Raw genomic sequence first — 18,288 nt, 5'->3', positions numbered from 1 at the left:
TCGATGAATCAATAAACCCGATAAGTTGGGAAATGATATCACTTATAGTGTGTGTTGTTGATTATAGAAGGAAACTGTGTCCTAGAGATACTAGGTTGATAATGTCCCCAAGAGGAGCTCATAAGGATTGTCATGTTAAACCCTGCAGGTGGACTTAGTCCGACATGACGATAAGGTTGAGTGGTACTACTCTTGGACTTAGATATTAATTAAATGAGTTGTCAGTAACTCACTTAATTAGTGGACATTCGATATCTTAAACACAGGGAGACTAACACACTCATAATAAGAAGGAGCCCAAAAATATAATTTGGGATTGGTGCGGTAGTTCAATGATAGTTCTCTAGTGGAATGAATTATCATTGATAAAATTAAGTTGTGTGTTCGGGGCGAACACGGGATGCTTAATTTTATCGGGAGACCAAAACTAATTCCTCCTCTCGGTCCCTATCGTAGCCTCTTATTTATAGAGTTCTATACCCACCTATACCCACCTTCTAAACCCACCCAATAGGGGCCGGCCAAGCTAGCTTGGGAACAAGCTAGGGCCGACCTAGGTATAAAATTGGGTGGCCGGCCCTAGCTTGAACCCAAGCTAGTAGGGCCGGCCAAAATATATTAAAAAAGAAATTTAATTTTAATTTTATTATTATGTGGAAGATTTAATTTAAAGAGAATTAAAATTAAAATATCTCTCTTGTAAAAGATTTACAAAAGATTAAAGAAAGAGATTAGATATCTTTCCTTATGTGTAGATTGGAGAGATGTTTTATTTTCTCTTTAAAATTATTCACATGTTAATAAAATTAAAATTATAGATATTTCCTTTTATTAACCATGAAGAGATTTTTAAAGAGAAATTTTATTTTTTAAAATTTCCGGAAACAAATTAGGAAGTTTTAATTGTTGATTAAAACTTGTCCAATTTGCTTCCCATTGATGTGACCGGCCATCATTGATTAATTGGGGAAATATTATTTTATTTTTCTCAATTAAATCATGTCAAGGGAATTAAGGAAATTTTATTGTAATTAAATTTCCTAATTTGCCTAGGCCAAGGAATATAAAAGAAGGGGTAGGGGTGCCTTCATGAGACACAACATCTATTATTCCTCTCCCTCTTTTGTTCCTTGGTGTGGCCGGCCAACCTCTCCCTCTCTTCCTCTTGTGGTGGCCGAACCTCTCTCCCTTCCTTGGAGCTCTTGTGGTGGCCAGATACTACTTGGAGAAGAAGAAGAAGAAGGAGAGAAAGCTAGCATCTTTTGGAGCTTGGTTAGTATTTTGGTTTTTCTCCTTGGTGAAGCTTTTCCTTTGTGGCCGAACCTTGCTTGGAGGAGAAGAAGGTGGTTGGTGGTTTCTCATCTCGGTAGATCGTTGCCCACACAACGTCCGAGGTTAGAAGAGGAATACGGTAGAAGATCAAGAGGTTTTTTCTACAAGGTATAACTAGTAATTTTTATTTCCGCATCATGCTAGTTATTTATGGAAATAATACCAAATACAAGAGGCTTACGTTCTAGAATTTCGAATATGTTTTTTCGAAGTTGTGTTCTTTTGTTTTTTTTTTTCTTATGATTTGATTGTTCTCTTTGGTTAACCTAAAGTTATTTTAGGAAATTAAATATTAGCTTTCTATAAAAGGTTTTGTCTAGTCGGTGGTGGTTGCTCCCATATCCAAGAAGGCCATGTGCCTCGCCACGTCAGTACTGTGAACCAATTATGGAAATTAATATTTAATGGAATTAATAACTTAAGGAGACTTGGGTCGAACGTGTTAAGTTCCGCAGGAGATCCAAGTCAAAACCTAAAAGAACAAATAGATTAAGTTTTGGATCAAACGTGTTAAGTTCCGCAGGCGATCCAAAATTTAATTTAAAAGAACACATGGTAGCTAGGAAAAGGTTAAGACCTTTGTACAAAATTTTTGTACAGTGGAACCTATAGGTTTTCCGAGTAGCAACCAACAAGTCGCATGCTCAGAAATTAATGATTCATGCCGTTGGATGTAGTGCTGAGAAGGCGGTAGGGCCGGAAATCAATTTTGGGCCAGAGATTTAGTAGGGGTGGAAGTACCCCATGATGATGCATTAATAATTAAGATTGTTATAACCAATTACAACATTTCATGTACTTTTATTGATATTGGTACCTCTGTTAATATTATCTTTAAACAAGCTTTTGATCAGTTGTGGATCGACCCAAGTGAGCTTTAGCCTATGGTTACTCCATTATACGGGTTTACATGCAATGATGTACAACCACTAGGTCAAATAAAATAAGTCATATCTTTAGGGGAGGAGCCCCTTATGCGGACACGCCGATCGGTCTTCATGGTGGTGGACGCCCCATCAGCGTATAATGTTATCCTGGGTCGGCTGGCCTTGAATGAATTCAGGGCGGTCATTTCTATTTTCTGTCAAAAAATTAAATTCCCTGTGTTGGTGCGGGTAGCACTAACGGTCCAACCTAGGTTTTGATGAATGACAAATAGGTTAAGTTAGTTTTGTTGTTGTCTGACACTTTGATCGAGTGTGCAGGAGAAGTCCAGACAGGTCGACGGGCTGACCGGATGTCTGGCAAGAAGTCCAGCTAGGTCGACGGGTTGACCGGATAGCTAGCGAGAAGTCCCAGCAGGTCGACGGGCTGACCAGACGCTTGGCAAGAAGTCCAGCTAGGTCGACGGGCTGACCGGATAGCTGGCGAGAAGTCCAGACGGGTCGAAGGGCTGACCGGACGTCTGGCAGGTAAGTAAGGTAAGTCACTGGAGGGGAGTGACTGCGAGGACGCGTTCCCGGGAAGGGAACATTTGGCGTCGATCCGGCTTAGATCCATTTCGGATGTCTAAGTCGAGATCGTGACTAGATTCCGGTATCGGAAAGACGGAATCTAAGTCATAAAAATATTTGGAAATACTCTAGAGATTTTTAGGAATTTTTAGAGTATTTTTACGTAATTTTTGGAGGTCGTTTAGTAGGTTTACAAAAAGAAAGAAGTTTTGACCAAAAATCGTTGAAGGTGAGACTCGAACCCAAGACCTCCGGCCGAACCCAATCTAACTAGACGCGACCAACCAACTGAGCTGCGCTCGTTTTGTTAACCAAGTACGAAGCGAGATTTATATAAGTTGTAGTTAATAACAGAAATGCCCTAAGTATTATAAGATGGGTTATTTCCTTCTCCCGAACCCTAACCTCTCGATCCCTCTCCTCCTCTCTCGCGAATGGCGGCGGCGACTTCACAGCTCGGGCGGAAAATAGAGACGAGGGTAGGGCATCATCTCCGGTGGCCGGCGAGGGTGTTCTCCGAGGGATTCTTCACGCTGTGGTGATCCTCTTGTCGAGGAGAGATTGTGGGCACGAGGAAGAGCCGAAATCCAAGCTATCCGAACCCTAGAACCTCCTTCTCGGTTGTAAGTGCAAGAACAAGGGGTAAGTACTACTCACCTGCGGTAGGAGTTGCTCCGAGCTTCGATTTGCTTTCTTTGCTTTCGGATGGTTGTGTACAGCATGCGTTTTTGGTTTTCTTCTTCCTAAGTGCTGTTGTAACAAGATCTTAGATCCTGTTGTGCTGTAAAGTATAAGTATTGTAGTGTATTTTAGTTTGTTTTCTGTGATTTTGTGAAGGTATAGTTTGAATAAGTGACATGTGAATTGATTGTGTTATTAGGGATTAATAGAATAGATTCAAGATGGTGTTTTCCTTTCTTGCAAATCTGTGGAAGCAAGTTTAGAGATTTTTGGTTGCCTACAAGGGTTTTAATTGTGAATTGGTGTATATAGGTCTTGCTATAAAATTTACAGCAAGTTTAACTTGAGTTAGGCAAAGAAAAGGGGCACGGGTAGTTTCTTTAGGGTTGCTGTGCAATTCGGTTATTTAGTTGACCATGAGAAAGCATATGCTTGTTGATTGGCATGTAGTCCCCTTCATGTTGTTACCTTGTTAGAGGATTTAAATGGATTCTTGTTAAGAATTTGTTAAGAAGTTTTAATTCTGATCCTACAGTATCAACTTGAACAGTATCACCCCTTCAGTTTCCTTTTTGTTGCCTTAGCTTGGTTAACTCCCTTTTTACTGCCGTGAGTTTGATATAGAAGAGGAGAAGAAACTTTAAGGGTTTTAGCATGTGTTTAAGTATTCCATCTTATGTTAACTTTGCAGATTTTAGTTTATGTGCAAATAACTGGACATGAACAACATGTATAGGAAGCTCAAAGTTGCATTCTTTTGCCCTATTTTTATAGCATGATTAGTAAGCTTAAAGTAGTTCTCTTTTGCTCCATTTTGTAGCATGATTAGCAAGATCAAATTAGTTTTCTTTTTGCTTATTTTGTAGCATGATTAGTAAGGTTAGATTAGCTTTCTTTTGCTTTTATCACAGCATGTTTAGAAAGTCCAAGTTAGCTTTCTTTTGCTCTATTTTACAGCATGTTTAGAAAGTCCAAGTTAGCTTTCTTTTGCTCTATTTTACAGCATGTTTAGAAAGTCCAAATTAGCTCTCTTTTGCTTTATTCTATAGCATGATTAGTAAGTTCAAAGTTGCTTTCTTTTGCTCTATTTTAAAGCATGCCTAGAGAGTTTAGATTTGCTTTCCTTTGCTTTATTTTATATCATGCTTAGAGAGTTCAGATTTGCTTTCCTTTATGTTATTTTATATAGCATGCTTGGTTAGTTATAATCCTATACTTGTTAGATATATCTATAGGATTTTAATAGGCTCCAATAAAGAATTATAAGAAGCATGAGTAAAGAAAAAGACTAAAGTCTAGTTAAAAAGAGATAACAAGTAAATTAAAGTAAGAGGCTAGTACCCGACTTCCGAGGTTGTCGTTAAACAAATCCAGGTGACCAATTCCGAGGTCTTGGCCCTGGTAAGACCGAGGTCTTTATCCTCATAGGGCTGGAGGCTCGCTACCCCAGTCACTATTAGAGAGCGCGCAAAACAAAGATGGTACTAAGCTTGGGCCCAAAGAAGAAAAGAAAAGTAAAGTAAGAAGAAAAAGAAGAAGAAAGTGAAAGAGAAATTAAAAGATTAATTTCTAGTATAAGAAAAGAAAGAAGAACAAGAAGAAGAAAGTGAAAGAGAAATTAAAAGATTAATTTCTGGTATAAAGATATAAGAAAATGAAACAAGTTTATGCTTAGAATCAATAAAAGTTTAGTTCTTTAATTCTAAGCCTACAGTAGTAGTTTCATTACTTTCCTGTCAGTTAGTGAGCATGTTTAGTATTCAGTTTTATTTCTGTATACCATGAGTACATGCAGCTTTGCTTTAGCATTTCAGTTTCAGTATTATTGCATTTCTTTTATGCGATTCGAGTTTTTGTGAGATAGATTAGTACTTACTAAGCGTTTTCGCTTATAGATCTATTTTCTTTCCTCCTACTGCAGATAAAGGAAAAGCTAAGATATGAAAGGAAGGCGACAGGATGGTGGTGGTGATGAAGGTGTGTGATGTCTGGATTATGGAAAGATCCAGAAGTAGCTGGCAAAATTATCTAGACTTTCTTTTAGTCCTCTGTTAATGTTGTATTACATTTGGGATTGTAGTTGAGTTTATTTCCGCATGTCTAGCTAGTCTCTTTTATTATTTGTGGAGTGCTGTAGTCATTGCTATTGCTAGAGTAGTTTCTTTGTTTTTATTGTGATTTTTATTACTGCGTGATTGTGGAAAATATGTTCCAGCCGTCTGTGGTTGCGTATACTATGTTTGTATTATAGATTAGGTCACCGGTATAGGGGAAATTTTGTCGAAATTTTTCGGTAGGGTTTCCATGTGATATTTAATCATACCGGTTAAGTAGAGTTAGTAGTTAAGTAATGGTCATCCTTAGAGAGTAGTAGTAGTAAGAAGGGTGGTCGTTACATTTTCTAACATTTTTTTAAAATTGTTAATCTCATTTTTTAATGATAAGTTCTCCTCCTCAAGTGTTAGATCTTGAGTTGGATTTGAATTTTTAATTTGTTCCTTGAGGCTTTGATTTTCCTCAAGAAGTGATTTGTTTTCATTTTCTATTTTAATTAATTTACTATTTAAACAGGAAATAATTCTAAAGAATTTTTTGTTTAAATTAAAATATACCTCATTCGGGCCTTCAGAAACGAGTAGGGACTCGTGGCTTGTTTCGGGTTCAGACCCGTCTTCATCTTCTGACTCGTCTTCTGTTTCAGCGCGAGGTGGCTCTGATGTTTCTGCTCTTCTTCCTCCGATTCGTCCGAGGAGTCGTCCCACGTTGCTTTGAGGCCTTCTTTTGGTTGGCTTCGTTTTGTCGATTTTGGGCATTCGTTTTGTAGTGTCCCTTTTTGTTGCGGCAGTAGCAAGTCACGTTCTTTTGTTCCGAGGAGAACCGATCTTTTGAAGGTCCTTTTTCTGTTGTTTTTCTCCTGGTGAACATTTTTCTTACCAAGTTCACCAGGTGTTCTTCGTCTTCGGAGTCTTGGTCGGAATCTTCTTCATATTCAGGCTTGCTCTTCTTTTCTTTGGAGGAACCTGCAAATAAAGTTATACCTTTCTCGGCTCCAGCATTAGTTTGTTCATGTAATTCTAATTCACAGAAGAGCTCGTCTAATTTTAACTTAGAAAGATTTTTAGAGATTTTGTAGGCATCTACGATTGATGCCCACAAACTATTACGTGGAAAAGCATTTAATGCGTACCTTATTAAGTCTCTATTTTCCATCTGGTGGCCTATCGCATGAAGCCCGTTGAGGATGTCCTTGATCCTCGCGTGGAGCTGATTCGCCGTTTCACCTTCCTACATTTTTATATTAAAAATTTTATTTAAAAGCAGGTCTCGTTTTGTTACCTTGGCGTCGCTCGTTCCCTCGTGCAGTTCGATCAATTTGTCCCACAGCTCTTTAGCGTTTTTGTGTGGACTAACTCTGTTCAGTTCTTCTCTTGTTAATCCACACTGTAGAGTGTTGATCGCTTTATTTTCTGTTGACGCCTTTTTCTTCAAATCTGCTGTCCAGTCTTCAGGATCCGAGTATATTCCCGGAGTTGTCCGCTGGAATTTTATAGGGTCTCGTAACGCTCATCCACTGGTCGAAGTCTGTTTTGAGGTAAACCTCCATGCGCTTCTTCTAGTACGGAAAATCGTCCCCGTTGAAGAGTGGAGGTCATACTGTGCTGAAGCCTTCTTGTTGGGACATCCTGTGCACAAGTAAATAACCAAAAAAATATCCCAAGACTTGGTCTTGGATTAGTAGTGTGAAAAAAATAGTAGAAAAATCTAGATTGGTGTTGCACCAATTTAGATTTATTTGCAACAAAAAATATAAAAAAAAATGATAAACCAGTTTGGAATTAAGTGTAAAACTGAAGACCGGAAAAAAGAAAAAAAAATTCACCCCCAGTCTGATTGGTGGTTGCACCAAATCAGAGTAGTACCTGCTCTGATACCACTTGTAGGACCGTGATCTTTCGATAGAGGGGGAGGGGTGAATATCGATTCGAGAATATCGAGTATAAGCGCAGCGGAAAAGTAAAGTAGACACAGTGTTTTTTACTTCGTTCGGAGCCTGTGACGACTCCTACTCGAAGGCCCGTACTCCTTGAGTACTTTCGTTGGGCAATTCACTAGCAATTCGGATAATTATAATTTAAGTACAAAAAGATGCTAATGAAAAGAAAAACAAAGCTGCAAACGGACAAGGAATTTAAAGAAGCGGGATCGTGTCGTCGAGCTTTGTGAGCGTCGTTGGGCGTGGAAGCGAGCGAGTAATCTCGAGTTCTCGGATGTGAAAAGATGATGGTGAAGCTCTGCACAGGCTTCTTTTATATGTAGCTCGGCGCACGGAATGTGACGTAGTGCTCAAACCAGATGCTCACGTGGCGACGACTTGGCCTTGATATAATTTGCTTACGCCCGGACCTCCAGGCGCCTCGCCTCCCGGGCGCCCGGACCACCTCGATCCTGGCGCCCGGACCACCTTGTTCGAGAAAACTCCTTTTCTGCAAAACAAAGTTAGTCCGAGGCAATATATATCCTGCAAAATAGATTGTTAGCACATTTTATAATAGTATGAATTAGTGCAAATAGTATGACTTAGATTCCGTCTTTCCGAGACCGGAATCTAGTCACGATCTCGACTTAGACATCCGAAATGGATCTAAGCCGGATCGACGCCTAATGTTCCCTTCAGGGAGCGTCCTCTGATCCTCCCCTCGGTGACTTACCTTACTACACCCGGGGCGTCCGGTCAGCCTTGACCGTCTGGACTTCTCCGACTATCCGGTCGACTATCGACCTATTTGGACTTCTTGCCAGCGTCCGGTCAGCCGTCGACCCGCTTGGACTTTGCCAACTATCCGGTCAACCCGTCGACCTAGCTGGACTTCTTGCCAGACATCCGGTCAGCCCGTCGACCTGTCTGGACTTCTCCTGCACACTCGATCAAAGTGTCAGACAACAACAAAACTAACTTAACCTATTTGTCATTCATCAAAACCTAGGTTGGACCGTTAGTGCTACCCGCACCAACACAGGGAATTTAATTTTTTGACAGAAAATAGAAATGACCGCCCTGAATTCATTCAAGGCCAGCCGACCTAGGATAACATTATACGCTGATGGGGCGTCCACCACCATGAAGACCGATCGGAGTGTCTGCATAAGGGGCTCCTCCCCTAAAGATATGACTTATTTTATTTGACCTAGTGGTTGTACATCATTGCATGTAAACCCGTATAATGGAGTAACCATAGGCTGAAGCTCACTCGGGTCGATCCACAACTGATCAAAAGCTTGTTTAAAGATAATATTAACAGAGGTACCAATATCAATAAAAGTACATGAAATGTTATAATTGGTTATAACAATCTTAATTATTAATGCATCATCATGGGGGTACTTCCACCCCTACTAAATCTCTGGCCCAAAATTGATTTCCGGCCCTACCGCCTTCTCAGCACTACATCCAACGGCATGAATCATTAATTTCTGAGCGTGCGACTTTCTCGCCCGGTTAGAATCACCATCAGTGGGTCCTCCCACTATCATATTGATATTACCCCTAGCAGCATTATTGTAATTTTCTTCCTGTCGAGTCGATGGTGGCTCTGATTGTACTTGGTCAGGTCTTTGTACTTGTACAACAGAGAGAGGTAATATTCCCTCTTGTATCCTCTCGGTTGATATTCAATTTTGAGAGGACTATTCTGTCGTGGATATCGTCGACGATTTGGGATTGGAGAACGCCGATGATAGCGAGTGTTACCCACCTGCTGATTCTTTAGAGTAAAATAATTTTCTGTGTTGTGGGTGCTAGTCAGATGATACATGCACCACCTTTGAGAAAAATGTGGGGGAGCATCTACATGCTGTACTGCTTAAGGCTGAGGCTCTGGATGACGATGATGTGGATCTGCCTAAGGTCCTTTAGGGGGTTGGACAGGTTCCACCGGACGTGCTACAGCAGGAATCGGCATAGAAGTAATAATATCCTTCTTCCGAGTGGCTTGAGCTTCCTTCACATTGATGAACTCTGAAGCTCGTTCAATCATCAAGTTAACCATAACTATAAAAGGAATCGATACAAACCTAAAACCAAAATTTAAATTAATGCCCAATAATTCAGGGGGAGGCTCCAGAATAGCTGGCACCTCCAAAACTAACTTACCCGACAGGGTAACCTAAAACAAACTAACTCGGCAGGGTAATTAGGATTAGAGACCAAGTTTAACTTGAATCATGGTACTGGTGAAGTTTTTGGATGATAGTACGTTAGGGAAACTTGGGCATCGCATGTCTAGAAAGATATGGTTTCGATCTGTTGCATTTGGCCAAATGGAACTGACCGAAGCTACCCTTAAATGAATCCTAACCAGTTAGACCAAGATTTAGTACTAAGCTCCGTGGATAGGACTATTCGGAAAACCTCGAAAGGTTGGTTACTACTAATGACGTCCATGTGACTCACCAAGCTTAGAAGTTTATCCGAATATTGCCTATTTGTGGAGACCAAAGCTAAATCTGAATCTAACACAAGTTAAACCAAAACTCCATAATTAAAAAATCCAATTTCATTTCACAAAATCATAGGATTCCCTGATTGATAATATAGATCGGGTGAGATGAATAAGACTTAAATTTGTTTATTTAATTTCAAATTTTCAATCTTAAACTTAAAAATTAATTTCAAAATTTCAATTTCAAACTTAAAAATTAGTTTCAAAATTTTCAAAATTTCAATTTTAAACTTAAAAATTAATTTCAAAATTTTAAACTTAAAAATTAATTTCAAAATATTAATTTTAAACTTAAAAATTAATTTCAAAATTTTAAACTTAAAAATTAATTTCAAAATATTAATTTTAAACTTAAAAATTAATTTCAAAATTTTAATTTTAAACTCAAAAATAAATTTCAAAATTTTAATTTTAAAACTTAAAAATTAATTTCAAAATTTTAATTTTAAACTCAAAAATAAATTTCAAAATTTTAATTTTAAAACTTAAAAATTAATTTCAAAATTTTAATTTTAAACTTAAAAATTAATTTCAAAATTTTAAACTTAATTTCAAAATTTTAATTTTAAAACTTAAAAATTAATTTCAAAATTTTAATTTTAAACTTAAAAATTAATTTCAAAATTTTAATTTTAAACTTAAAAATTAATTTCAAAATGTTAATTTTAAAACTTAAAAATTTTAATTTTAAACCTAAAAATTAATTTCAAAATTTTAAAACTTAAAAATTTCAAAATTTTAATTTTAAAACTTAAAAATTAATTTCAAAATTTTAATTTTAAACTTAAAAATTAATTTCAAAATTTTAAACTTAATTTCAAAATTTCAATTTCAAACTTAAAAATTAATTTCAAAATTTTAATTTTAAACTTAAAATTTAATTTCAAAATTTTAATTTTAAACTTAAAAATTAATTTCAAAATTTTAAAGTTAAAAATTAATTTCAAATTTTTAATTTTAAAACTTACAAATTAATTTCAAAATTTTAAGTTTAAACTTAAAATTTAAATTTCAAAATTTTAATTTTAAACTTAAAATTAACTTAAATAATGTCTGCTCAAAAATAAAAAGACTAACGTTAAATCCTACTTACTGTAGGAAACCAAGTGGATTTTGGACAGTGGTTGCTCCAAACATATGCCTGGAGATCACACCAAGTTCACTCAACTCACTTACAAAAACTTAGGAACAGTTGCCTTTGGAAACAACGACAAACTCAAGGTAATTGGTTTAGATAATATTGAATTAAAAATAGACTTTATAATTACAAATGTTTTACTTGTTGAAAATTTTAAATATAATCTTCTAAGTATAAGTCAATTGTGTGATACTAGGTATAAGGTTAAATTTCTATCCACAGAGTGTTTAATCAAACATCTAGATAATCCTACCATAAGCCTAAAAGGTTTTAGAAAAGACAACATCTATACCATCAACTTAACCACTTCTTCCATTAAGTGTTATTTAACACAAAAAGAAGAAACTTGGTTATGACATAGGAGGATGTCTCACACCAACTTTAGAAATATAAGTAAACTAAATGGACTTGTGAGAGGCTTACCAAAATTACCTAACTTAGATTCAACCATATGTAATGCTTGTCAACAAGGTAAACAAACTAAATCCACTCACAAACAAACAAATCAGCCACAAACTAACTCAATATTAGAACTTCTACATTTAGACCTTTTTGACTCCCATGGAGTCAAATCTATAAATGGAAACTTATATTGTTTAGTAATTATAGATGATTATTCTAGATTTACTTGGGTAAAATTCTTAAAACATAAAGATGAAACTTTTGAAATCTTTATAAATTTCTGCAAACAAATTGAAAACGAAAAAGATATTAAAATTAAAAGAATTAGGAGTGACAATGGGGGAGAATTTAAAAATCATAATTTTAACAAATTCTGTCTTAAAAATGGCTACCATCACGAATTTTCATGTCCTAAAACCCCCCAACAAAATGGAATTGTAGAAAGAAAAAATAGAACCTTACTAGAAGCCTCTAGAACCATGTTAAATGAATATAACCTACCTAAATATTTCTGGGCAGAAGCTGTTAGCACAGCCTGCTATGTGCAAAATAGAACAACATTAAATAAAAGACATAATAAAACCTTCTTTGAAATATTTTATAACAAACAACCTAACATAAAATATTTTAAAGTATTTGGGTGTCCAGCCTTCATCCTAAATACTAGAGAACATTTAGAAAAATTCACCTCTAAAGTAGAAAATGGAATTTTTGTAGGATATTCTCTAAGCAGGTAGGGAGTTCTGGAAATATTGACTAAATAAGAAATGAATGTATTTTCTCCATCATTTTGATCCTTGTTGATTGAACTTTGACATTATTTCTTTCTTTTTAGTTATCCGCTCCAACAAATCGGGAAAATCAAAATGTGAAATGCTCTTCAAGACTCCAGTGAAGTCATTATTCAAGGATGAAGCCTTAAATCTTTCCTAGTAGATTAATGCATTCTCTAATTTGAAAATTGAACTACATAAATAAGTTTTAGATGTTAAATTAGCGTATCAACTAATTTAAAAATTAAAGTAGTGCATAAAAAAGTTGACAAATTAATAAGCAAGCATTAGAATTAATTTTCTCACTTTAAGGAATGATGCATTGAATGCCTCTAGAGGATAAGTGGATAATCTATCATATCGCTCGATATTATAATAGTCATTGCCCGATACAGGTTGTTTCTTGTATCAACATATGAATCTTGCATCAACTCAAAAGAAAGTTCGTAGATAAGAAAACCAATTTTCGAAAATGATGAGCTTTAGAGTTGTAAATAACTATAAATGGGCACATACTAATAAAAGCTTTAATTGATTTTGTAATTATCAAACGGTATGTCTTGCATTCTTTCTCATTATTCCTCTTTGTTTAATTTCTTAGTTTGGCTTCCCTTATAATTAGCCTTCCCCACCTAGTGGGATAAATTGACCAACCTTGTTTGTTAAATCATTAAATCAGACGTATTTATTGCCCAAATATCGTAGATGATATAATATTTGGTTCAACAAATTTCGAATTTTTAGAAGAATTTATTAATCTAATGGAAAAAGAATTTGAAATGAGCTTAGTAGGAAAATTAACTTATTTCTTAGGATTACAATCAAACAAACAAATGAAGGAAATTATATTTATCAACATAAATACCTAAAGACTTACTTAAAAATTGAATGGAAAATACAAAAGAAATAAAAACACTATGGCGGTAAACACATCTTAGATAATGACCCGAATGGAAAACGGTTGATTTAAAATATTATAGGTGTCATACGAAAGGTCTGTAGAACAAAATCGTACCTCCCGATCTTGGTGACAATCGAGCATCATTCTAATAATCATGGCGTCGTTTGGAATATTTATATACTGACCACGATTATAATAACGACCAGCGGTGGATAAACAATCGACCAGCATGATTATATATAAAACGACTGGTGTTTGCAACTCTGTGGAAAAGCGAAGGAAAGCCAGCATGCAAATAAATACAATAAATGCGTGCGCAAACCTAATCTGACACGAAACCGTAGGATAGCCATTGGTATCTGTAATCTGATACAATAATAAAGAATATCTGAAAATAAGCGGTCTTGGGATGTGGCGTAGGACGTGAGACGGATACTCGGCGACCGACCGTCTGACTACGAAAGCATGTATCGTGCGGTGGTGAGTATAGGTAACTCGTGGGTAATAGAAATGATAGTCGTGGTCGTAAGCAAGCGTGGAATCAGTATCTGATCTCGATAGGGAAGCAAAACGTGATCATCTTATGTGATGCATCGACGCATACAGGCGTAATAACGATATGTCATAGCGGCGTCTGCTGACCCTTCTTGGCGTAATGGTAAATCGTACGATCGAAATCGGCTGAGATGCGAGATCGGTAACCTCTGGATCGCAGCGGACACCCGCGTGTGCTGATATAATCTGACTATGATACGTAAAATAAATGGCGTATGCGGCGTTTCATATCTGTGATCGTATCGCAAACAGATGCGACGTACCACGAACCGTGCGATTAGTATCTCTGGCGTGTGCATATATCTCAGATGCCTGCGTGAATGTCGATGTCGTCGTGCTCGTGGTCGCCTCGCAGACACACGACCCTGTATGGTGGAGGCTTGGGTTATGACAAACCGTACTAGCCTCAGGAAGCGAACATTATAGGCGGCAAGCGAATGATCGGTAAGTAGTTATATAACCACGCTAAGGGTCACGACCGCTCGTCCTAGCCCTCGACCGTACCCTCAGACTCACTACTCCGGAGTGGTCGGGTTGACGACAACTGGCGTTGTGTGTAGCCGGCGGACTAGCTCTCCTTGAACTACCACTCGTATTGGAGATGGATGGGCTTATAAAGGTAATGTGACCCTCTGTTCTGAGAGGCGAGTCGATTATGATGTAACTGATGCGTGATGATATATATATATAATCGTGATACGGACACCGTCGTCGTCCGTACCACTACAAATCCACTAAGTGTCCCACGTGGTATAATCGTGTGATACCTCATATATCACCCGAACATACGTATATAACTACTGCGTCGTGGTCACGAAAATCTCGATAACCTCAGCGGACACCTCTGCGACCCAGTGTATGATCAGCATGTATCCTCCGGTAAAAACCATGAACACGGGTATAAACCAGGACGTCTGATCGACTGACTCCAGTCATCGGGACGGTATACGGCGTACGGATGGGATGAGCCTCGTATGAATACCACCGGCGGTAATCCACCGTACGTACTCGTATGTACAATACGGTATAGATAATCAGTGTAGAGCATAAGAATCGAATGGATGTCGCGAGATTGACGTCGGTATCAGCGGGAAGCATGACGAACACGATATAAGATAAAGCGTCCTAAACCATCTGAGAAACCGTACCTTAAGCTCGATAAAATCTACGTAGAGCGAGGAAGAAATACACTTTTATCGCCGATCGCGTCGAATACTCCACGTCAGGGCGCTCGTCCGATCGAGACCTGCGATCATAATATATTTAGCTAATTACCCAGGTAGTAAATAGCTAAATAAAACTTCCCAATCTAATTAGGGAAACCCCTAATCGAAATAATTAACCTAATCCCTTAATCCAATTAAGTTTAACTAAATCCACAATCCCTCACTTCAATCCTCAACAACTAACCAAACCACCACATCCGATAATCCAACCAACAATCAATCCGATGATCTCAAGAACGATCACATAACAATCTACATCATCTAATCATCATATCCACAAATTTCAACTTAATACAAACCCCCATCAATTCAACACATACCAATAATGATCATGTATCCATTTACATAAATCCTTCACCAAATAACCATCACAAATCAACTTATCATAATCAAATTCCAAATTATAACCATTTAATCCATTTATCACCATCATTTAATCTATGTATCAACAACTAACATCAAGAATCAATCCTACATCACACTACTCATAAATCTAAGCAGAACAAAGTCTCACAACCCATAGAAACTCCAATTTAGCATCATACGAATAGGATACCCAAGTACAACACTAGAAAAGCACTAACCTTGAAGTATGACAGCAATTCCAGTAGCTCGGCAACCCTACAACTCACTGCCAAGAAGCTATAAAGGATACCCACTGTCCAGGAACTACAAAAACCCTACCCAACCATTCCTCCAAGGATCAATCTAGAACTCAATTGTACAGCAAAGAATTATTGAAACCCCTAACAAACAGAGACATTACTCACCTTAATAGACCCCAATCCTTTAGCCAAAACCTAAACAGCAGCTGGAAAGAGAGTAGTGATCGACATAGAAGAAAATCCACCAATATGCTAATCCAATGCCTCCTCCTTGATCGATTGCCTCCAATGGTGTTGTTCCGATCTGATCCAGCAAGTGTGGAGCTGCAGATCAAATTCCAACGAACAAATCATAGAGAAGAACAAGGGAATAACCGGCTGGGAGCGATGCGATTCGAACCTCGCTGTGCCCTAGATCAGATCCCACCAAATCGAGCGCAACAATGGCCGAGAAGGAGATCACTCCACCAGGGAAGGCTTGGACAGCGCCAGCACCTTCAAGATTCGGACGACAATCCTCAGGCGACGCAGTGAGGCCGAGGTTGTCGAGGAAACATCGACGTCGGGGTCGCGTCGGATCGTTCGGGAGAGAGAAATCGAGAGGGAGAAGACGGAGGATCAGCAACTAGCTCCCTCCTAAAGCTTCGGTGGTTGCTTTGCGCCGGCGACACCGAGAAGGGAAGGAGGAATCGCCAATCGTCGCTCGTCTGCGAGGGAGATCGGAGAAGGAAGGGAGGTCGGGGAAGGAAGGAGAGGAGGAAGGATCGGCTTCGAGTTTGGGGGAAACGGCGTTTGGGAAGATAATTAAAGGAAAGAAAATGATTTATAATTATAAACATTTCCTCACCTAAACGGGTGTCCCAAATAGGCCTTATTTGTACCTGAAATTGATCCCCTCAAAACCCGTCTTACGAGCTCTGAAAAATTCCCAGAAAATTTCTAAAAATCCCCGAAAAATCCAATAAAATTTTCCATCCAATAATATTTATTATTGAATTTTTCGGTATCTTACATCCTCCCCCTCTAATAAAAATTTGGTCCCCAAATTTACTGGTCAAATCATAGGCTCATCCAACGATAATACCCCAAAAACACTTCAAGCAATCCAAATCAAAACAATCAATTTCGATCTGAGCTTTACGCTGTCAAAAGTGAGCTCTAAATCTAAGCTAACTCTCTGACAAGACTCCAAATTGTGATGTTGCTGCCGCATCTCGCCATCACGAATAGACTCCAGCCGACTGTAGAACATCAAGAAAAATCTTTAGTGAAAACTACGAATCTAAAGTCTCAGCAACCCTAAATTGTACCTTTAAAATCGTGATAGATCACCAGAGAAGAGATATGAGGTTCAGCGGTAATCTCCTAGAGTATAATCCTGCTACTCGATCTAAAATCCGTCCTCTGAATCGATAGCTAGGGGCAAGTCGTGTAACATGAATGCCCATACCATCGTATCCTCTCCGTATCTGGATAATCCCATGAAATCCGCGTGCTCTAACTCCACTCCAATACGAGTCGACTAAAACAATCCTCGTATCAGATGTTCGCCTCCGCACTAACACACTAGACATCAGCTACAGATTCGCGATGTCTTTCTTAATGTCGTTCCACAATAGGAATGCTCCAATCTCTCCATACATCGGATGTCACCGGATGTATCGCGAATCGGATCGATGTGTTTCTATAGTAACTCCTTGGGATAAGTGACTCGAAACACCCATAATCTCCAGAAATAAAATCAAATTCTCGTTTAGAATTGAACTAATGTACGAGACTACTCGCTCATACTCGTCAGGCGCACGAACCTCGGGTGCGATACGTATGTGTAAGTACTGATCCGTCTACACTAAAGTATAACTAAGGCGGTGCGGTTAACAACTTCCGTTTCGACTCCGGCCGATCTCGTAAGTGTCATCCGGGAAAATTTCATACTCGTCACGAATAGTCGATCGGCGGTATAACAATCTTGGAGAAACCCTCAATCGATCTCCGATAATATCTAGCGGATCGAGGAAGGAGCGGTGAATCTCGGTATAGACTACGCTACTTCAGTGATAGCCACCTCATCTCTGTGGATCCGGTATCCTTTGCTAACCATGACGTGTCGCAAAACTCGTAAAGACAATCAGATACGTACTACTAACCACATATAGATGTTCTCGTGAAACATCCCTGAGACTATCTTGAAGCTGGTGTACATGATCCACCTCGGATCGGAATAGATCATGACATCGTCGATGAGACAATGAAAACTAATCCGAACACCCTAGGAATACGAATACCTCGAATCCATGAAAACATCTGAGCACGGTATGCCTAAATGGTAATACCAAGGACTCGTTATATCCATACAATGAGACACTCTCGACCATAAGATCCCCAATTTGTGATCGATCACAGTATAAATCACGAATCCGTAAATATCACATAAGTGCTACTCCTCAGTCCATCAACATCAAATACTAAACAATAGATCGTGAATCAAATATCCACTAATAGATCGTCAAAGATAACATATCACCACACGGATCTCACGATATCACGAACTCGATCGTCCTCAACATCGATCAATCGTACGGATAGTCTCTAAACACGGATAGAGAAGAAGCATCGATCTTCCACACTTTGCCCACGTACTAAATGTATCGAAAGGTCTACGAATCTCATCGTCTCGTCCTCTTAGATACTCGTATATCCGTAGTAGCGGAGGTCGATCAA

The 18,288-nt window shown here is 38.2% G+C and overlaps 1 long non-coding RNA gene across 1 annotated transcript; it reads right to left on the bottom strand.

Annotated features, from left to right (window-relative positions):
* Positions 1-15,127: 15,127 nt before the first annotated feature.
* On the bottom strand, positions 15,128-16,463 carry LOC122054039. Its single transcript, XR_006132530.1, has 3 exons — positions 15,968-16,463; positions 15,733-15,891; positions 15,128-15,642 (listed from the first exon to the last, which is right to left on the bottom strand). It is a non-coding gene; the product is annotated as an uncharacterized LOC122054039 (long non-coding RNA).
* Between the last annotated feature and the right edge of the window lie 1,825 nt (positions 16,464-18,288).

This window comes from Zingiber officinale, chromosome 3A, assembly GCF_018446385.1.
Source record: "Zingiber officinale cultivar Zhangliang chromosome 3A, Zo_v1.1, whole genome shotgun sequence".
Classification (NCBI taxonomy): domain Eukaryota; kingdom Viridiplantae; phylum Streptophyta; class Magnoliopsida; order Zingiberales; family Zingiberaceae; genus Zingiber; species Zingiber officinale.
The sequence above is the reverse complement of the archived record's forward strand: the minus strand, read 5'-3'. Positions and strand labels throughout refer to the sequence as shown.